Genomic DNA, 6,877 nt, shown 5'->3' on the forward strand with positions numbered 1-6,877 from the left:
GAACTAGAACTGAACTAGAACTGAACTAGAACTGAACTAGAACTGAACTAGAACTGAACTAGAACTGAATTAGAACTGAACTAGAACTGAATTAGAACTGAACTAAAATAGAACTACAACATACTTATGTAGAACTGAACTAAAACTGAACTAAAACTGAACTAGAACTGAACTAGAACTAAACTAGAATTGAACTAGAACTAAACTGGAACGAAACTAGAACTAAACTAGATCTAAACTGGAACTAGAACAGAACTAGAATTTAACTAGAACGAAACTAGAACTAATCTAGAACTGAACTAAAATAAATATTTCTTAAAATATTACAATAGTTGTTAACACTGTTACTATTATACTCACTTGGTGAAGATAATGTTGTTATTGTTATAGTTGTGTTTGTTTTCTTTTTTTATTAAGAAAAAAAACAACAAGTATTTTTCTTCTTTACTCTTTTTTCTAAAGTTTTTTTCGTTGTTATGTTAAGGCTCTCTCTTGGTTTTTTTTATTGTTTACAATTTTGCACTCTTTCTCTTGGTAAAATGACGAACTCAATTTTATTGCTATTTACTGTTGGTTTTTTTTGCTTTGCTTAATCTTGTCTTTTTCTTATTTATAATTTTTGTTCACATATTTAAATTATTGAAATATTTTGACAACTTTTATTATTGTTGTTGTTGTGGTGGTTATGTTATGTTCTTTTTTGTTTATACTTTGGTGTATAATAAATCTTTATATATAGGTATGTATGTAGGAATTTTGTTTGATATGATTTTTGTGTTGTTGTTGCTTTTTATACATTTAGCAATAATTTGCTTTAATTATTACTTTCAATATTTATTTTGTTAATTAACACTTTTGATTTTAATAATATATAGGATAATAATATAACAAATTGTTGCAAACACTTTTTATTTTCTTTTATTTAACCTCAACTTTTATGGAACACATTTTGTAAAAGAAAAAACACTTGTTTAAGTAATTCTTTTTTTTAATTTTTATTTGTTGGATTTTGTATTTTTAAAGAAATTTCCTTTTTTTATTATTAATTTATTTAAACTGCGCACGCAAAAACTATTCTTTTTTTTGTATTAAATTTAATTTTACTTTTTTTTTGAACGATCGTTGCAAACAAGAACCTCTCCGTTTTTTACAAAAATTATCACTTTTACGTACCGTAGTCGGCGTTTAACTGTTTCAGCATTGCGCAAATAACCAGTGTGAGACGATGGCGTTGTTAAAGCAAGCGAGCAAAGCAAAGCAAGCAGCACACAACATGTGCTGCCAACACATCCCCTCATATATCCCCTTTATTAACAAACAAACACACAAACTCCATAAGAATGAAATAAAACACACACACCACACACATCAAGTGTGTTTGTTTAGTTATGACAAATGCAAAACATTAATAAAAAAACAACAATAAAAACATATAAAAATTGATCTTAGTATTTAGAAAGAGTAGAGATTAATCGTTTGTTTTCATTAAAAGAGTAATTATTTCCTTTGCCAAGAGAATATTTCCTTAACAAAGAGAGTAAAGTTTATGTTTGTTTTTTTTTTCTTCTTAATGTGTGAATTTAGTCACCTGTTTATACCCTACATCAAATTAGTAGGGAGGGTATATTGGGTTTATGCTGATGTTGGTAACGCACAATAACATTGGTCATATAGCCACCTTAAAGTATACCAGAATCGGCTCAGAATCATTTTCTGAGTCGATTTGGCTATGTCCATCCATCCATATAAACCTTGTAATCAAACTACAGGTCGCAATTTAAAAGATGATTCAATGAAATTTGGTACATAACCTTCTATTGTCCCAGCGACGAAGCCTATTGAAAATGATTAAAATCGGTCTATTATTTCACCTGGCCCCCAAACAACTGAACCCCCGAAGAGAGCTTGCAATCAAACTACAGATCGCAATTTTGAAGATAATGCAATGAAATTTGGCACATGATCTTTAGAACTTAACTAGAACTGAACTAGATCTGAACTAGAACTGAACTAGAACTGAACTAGAACTGAACTAGAACTGAACTAGAACTGAACTAGAACTGAACTAGAACTGAACTAGAACTGAACTAGAACTGAACTAGAACTGAACTAGAACTGAACTAGAACTGAACTAGAACTGAACTAGAACTGAACTAGAACTGAACTAGAACTGAACTAGAACTGAACTAGAAGTGAACTAGAACTGAACTAGAACTTAACTAAAACTGAACTAGAAATGAACTTAAACTGAACTAGAACTGTAGACGAGATAATACAATGAAATTTGGCACATGATCTTTTATGGTACTATAAACGAAGCTTATTGAAAAAAGGTAACACCGGTCCATTATTTCACCTAGCCCCCATACAACTGAATACGCAAAATAGGACATTTAAGTTCATAATTATGTTTAATCTATTCGTATCTCGACAGAAAACTGCAAAACCAAATTCTATACTAGTCTTAATGACCCTGATAAACTTTATGATTATAGGGCCACATTTGATCCTAGCCCCTAAAAATATTACTTCAACTTAATTCAACTTAAATGCTTTATTATGAAAACTTAATCACGTATTATTCGTATACATGTGTAGGGTATTATATGGTCGGCCTCGCCCGACTATAACTTCTTACTTGTTTGTATTTTGTATTTGGATTATTTAAATTTTGCGTTCTCATTTTTTGCTGTTTTAAATGTTACAGACCTCGCATTCAGACTGATGGTTGTCTAGGTCTGATAAGAAGTGTTCTCCATCAATTGGTTGGTAAGGGTAATTTGGATAAACTTTTTCAAAAATTTAGTTTTTTCAATAAAATAGAAATTTTTCTAAAATTTCCCTTTTTTGAGATTTTAGTCAGAAGTTTAAGAATTAAGAATTCACTAAAAATTTCAAGAAATTATATTTTTCACTTACAAAAACAACAACAATTTAAAAAAATTCACTTGTTTTGGGGATTTTTATTAAAAATGTTGGAATTTTAAGAAATTTTAAATTTCAATTACAAAAACAAAAATTTTCTCTCAAATTTAAGAAGTTTAAGAAAATTTTCCCTTAAGTTTGAAGAAAAATTTTACTTTTTTGGGATTTTTATTGAAAATTTTAACAATTAAAAACAAATTGCTGAAATTTAAAAAAAATATGTTTTTTAATTACAAAATTCCCTCAAATTTAAGAAATTTCCCTTAAATTTAAGAAAATTTCCTTTAAAATTGAAAAATTTACCTTTTTATTCAAATTTTAGAAAATTAAAAAAAAAATTTACTGAAATTTTAAGAAAATAAGTTTTTCAATTACAAAAACAACAATATTCCCTCAAATTTAAGAAATTTTCCTTAAATTTAAGAAAATTTCTTTTGAAATTAAAAAAATTCCCTTTTTTAGGATTTTTATTAAAAATTTTGGAAATTAAGAAAAATTTTACTGAAATTTTAAGAATCAATGTATTTTCATTAAAAAATAACAGCTTTTTTTTTAATTTCCCTAAAATTAAATAAATTTCCCTTTTTTGGGATTTTTATTAAAAATTTTTGAAATTAAGAAAAAATTTACTGAAATTTTAAGAAATTATTTTTTTTAATTACAAAAACAACAACATTGCCTCAAATTCAACAAATTTCAGTTCAATTTGAAAAAAATTTCCCTTTAATTTGAAAAAAAATCCCTTAAGTTAACAAAAATTTCCTTTTTTATAAGGATTTTTATTAAAAGTTTTGGGAATTAAAAAAAATTTCAAACAAATTTTAAGAAATTATGTTTTTTAATTACAAAAATAATGGTTTTATAAAAATTTCTTACAAATTCCCTTTTATGGGATTTTTGTTACCCAATTTGGGAATTTGAGGGATTTGCACAAAATTATACGTTTTGCTTTTATTTTCATTTAGGATCTAATTTTCATCATGTTTTCTTTATTATAAAAACAATTTTTGAAAATTTCCCTAAAATTCTAGATATTTCCCTTTCTGGCATTTTTATTACCCAATTTGGGAATTCAGGGGATTTTTACAAAATTTGCCAGTTTTGCTTTATTTTCATTTGGAATCTATTTTTTTATTAAGTTTTCTTTATTTTAAAAACAATTTTTGAAAATTTCCCTAAAATTTTTGTAATTTCCTTTTGTGGGATTTTTGTTATCCAATTTTGAAATTCAAGGGATTGCTTTCAAAATTGTTAGTTTCACTTTATTTTCATTTGAAATTTATTTATTATTAAGTTTTTTTTTATTTTAAAGACATTTTTTTGAAAATTTCCCTTAAGGGGATATTTGTTTGACATTTTGGGAATTTAGGGATTTTTTTAAAATTTGACAGTTTTGCTTTATTTTCATTTGGAATCTATTTTTTTATAAAGTTTTCTTTGAATTTATCTTATTTTTTGAAATTTCCTTTTCTAGGATTTTTGTTACCCAATTTGGGAATTCAGGGTATTTTTTTAAAACTTTTAGTTTCACATTATTTTCATTTGGAATTTATTTTTTATCAAGTTTTTATTATTTTAAAGACATTTTTTTTAATTTCCCTAAAATTTTAGAAATTTCCCTTTCGGGGATTTTTGTTTGACATTTTGGGAATTAAGGGATTTTTTTTAAATTTGACAGTTTTGCTTTATTTTCATTTGGAATCTATTTTTTATAAAGTCTTCTTTAAATTTATCCTATTTTTGGATATTTTCCTTTCTGGGATTTTTGTTTAACATTTTGGGAATTTAGGGGATTTAAGAAAAACTTACAGATTCGTTATGTTTTGTTTGAAAATAGAATTTTGTTTTAGTTTTTAGTGAAATTTTACTTATTTTTAGTATTTTTTTTTTTTTTTTGAAATTTCCTTTTGAGGGATTTTTGAAAATTTTTTGGGAATTCAAGGGATTGTAGTTTTTATCAAGATAACGATGGTTTTACTTGAATTAAATAAGTTTTTAAGATTTTTTCAAGGTTTTTTTTTAGGGAATTATTGAGAAATTAAAAAAAAATTTGAAAATTTTTATGAAAGTTTGTGCATTTTTTTTTAATTTTTATAAATGATTTTATGTTTATTTTTGAAATTATTTAAACAATAATTATAACAAAAACTATTAATCTTTAGCTTAAACATTGAAGACAACGAAAACATTAGATAATAAAACATGCATTTGACTGTCTTAAGCAATCGTAGAGAAAACAAAATCTTCAAACAAGAAATGACTTAAGTCTATGGCAAGTTACAACATGCTAAACGAAAAGAAATAGTTAAATTTAAATAAATAAACAATTTATTAAGTAAATAAATGAAATGTAATCAATATTAAGAAAATCTTAAAGATTTTAGGGTTTTAACTTAAAAAAATGTAATGGAATTTTTTAACAATTTATTAAGGAATTATTCCTTACAACTTAAGACAACTTGACTTTGAACTTGTTTAAGTGTTAGTGTTAAGAGAACAAAAAATACAACATTTGTCTTTTCAATTAATTTTAATTTTTACCCTGAACTTCAGTTATATCAGTTGCAAATTATTATTTTTTTTTATTTTTACAACCAACAAAACAGGTAATATATATATTTTTAATTAGACACCTAAGCCTACTTTAACAAATTTTTTAAACAAGCTTTAAGTAAAGTAAAGTTTTAGCTCAAAATTTACTTAAGTTTCCTTAGGTTAAGGTGTAGCTGCTAATAAACAACTACCTACAGCTATAGAAAGAAAATAAAACAGACATTTTGCAAAAAATAAGATGAAATTAAAAAAAAAAACCTGCTTGTGGTGACCACATGAGTTTCCCACAAAATGATTCATAAAGACGAATACGTAGACGTTTAACTACGTTTACTAAGAACTTAAAAAACAACAACTCTAGAAGTTTGCTTTGTTATTGCTTTTAATTAGCAAAATTTTAAAGTTCAACTTAGCAGCATAAAGCAATAAGCTAAATAAACAAACAAACACAATGAAAGCGTTAAGCGTCAATAGTAACTTAAAACTACACTTGAATATGGAAAATGTCACTTTCTAAGATTATAAAACGAGATCTCGAGTTTTTAAACCAGAAGAATCATATTTATAAGCTATTTCATAAATTTAACAAAATTTACCCTTTCTGGGATTTTTAATAAATATTTTGGGATTTCAGGGGGATTTACACAAATTTAACATATTTTGCTTCATTTTGTCCAAAAAATAACAATTCTATACAATTTTCTTTAAATTTATCTCAATTTATGAAATTTCCCTTTCTGGGATTTTCTTTAAACATTTTGGGAATTCAAGGGATTTTTACAAATTTAACAAAATTTGCTTTATTTAAACCAGAAATAACAATTCTATACATTTTTCTTTAAATTTAACCAAAATTTAAGAAATTTTCCTTTGTGGGATTTTCTTTAAACATTTTGGGAATTTAAGGGATTTACACAAATTTAACAAATTTTGTTTTATTTTGTTCAGAAATAACAATTCTATACATTTTTCTTTAAATTTATCTCAATTTATGAAATTTCCCTTTCTGGGATTTTCTTTAAACATTTTGGGAATTCAAGGGATTTACACAAATTTCACAAAATTTGCTTTATTTAATCCAGAAATAACAATTCTATACATTTTTCTTTAAATTTTACCAAAATTTAAGAAATTTTCTTTCTGGGATTTTCTTTAAACATTTTGGGAATTCAAGGGATTTTCACAAATTTAACAAATTTTGTTTTATTTTGTTCAGAAATAACAATTCTATAGATTTTTCTTAAATTTTAACAAAAATTTCAGAAATTTCCCTTTCTGGGATTTTCTTTACACATTTTGGGAATTCAAGGGATTTACACAAATTTAACAAAATTTGCTTTATTTAATCCAGAAATAACAATTCTATACATTTTTCTTTAAATTTAACCAAAATTTAAGA

At 25.0% G+C, this 6,877-nt stretch overlaps 1 protein-coding gene across 5 annotated transcripts in view; it reads left to right on the plus strand.

The window, feature by feature from the left end:
* LOC111683379 (signal transducer and activator of transcription B-like) overlaps positions 1–6,877 on the plus strand; it is a 158,485-nt gene that overhangs the window by 42,461 nt on the left and 109,147 nt on the right. The window lies entirely within an intron of this gene.

This window comes from Lucilia cuprina, chromosome 5 (assembly GCF_022045245.1).
Source record: "Lucilia cuprina isolate Lc7/37 chromosome 5, ASM2204524v1, whole genome shotgun sequence".
NCBI lineage: Eukaryota > Metazoa > Arthropoda > Insecta > Diptera > Calliphoridae > Lucilia > Lucilia cuprina.